Source organism: Sardina pilchardus, chromosome 16, assembly GCF_963854185.1.
Source record: "Sardina pilchardus chromosome 16, fSarPil1.1, whole genome shotgun sequence".
In the NCBI taxonomy this organism is placed as follows: Eukaryota; Metazoa; Chordata; class Actinopteri; order Clupeiformes; family Clupeidae; genus Sardina; species Sardina pilchardus.
The window spans coordinates 33,136,637-33,136,964 of NC_085009.1; positions in this window are offsets into that span (position 1 = coordinate 33,136,637).

Consider the following 328-nt stretch of genomic DNA (forward strand, 5'->3'; position numbering starts at 1 on the left):
TGCGTCTGGCATTACTCTTAACAATGAACATATAGTTGTGCTTCCACTTGGTTCTCCCTCAAAGAAAGTTATTATCTCTAACGCTCCCCCCTTTATTAAAGATAGTGTGCTTGAAGGGATGTTGGGAGCGTATGGTCGGCTGGTTTCGTCCATAAAGATGATTCCCCTGGGGTGTAAGTCGCCACTCCTGAAACACGTTGTCTCGTTTAGGAGGCAGGTGTATATGGTGCTTAATAATCCTGATGAAGAGCTCAGCGTGACAATGAAACTCCGTGTTGGGGGTTTTGATTATATGGTGTTTGCATCGTCCGACAGTGTGTTGAAGTGT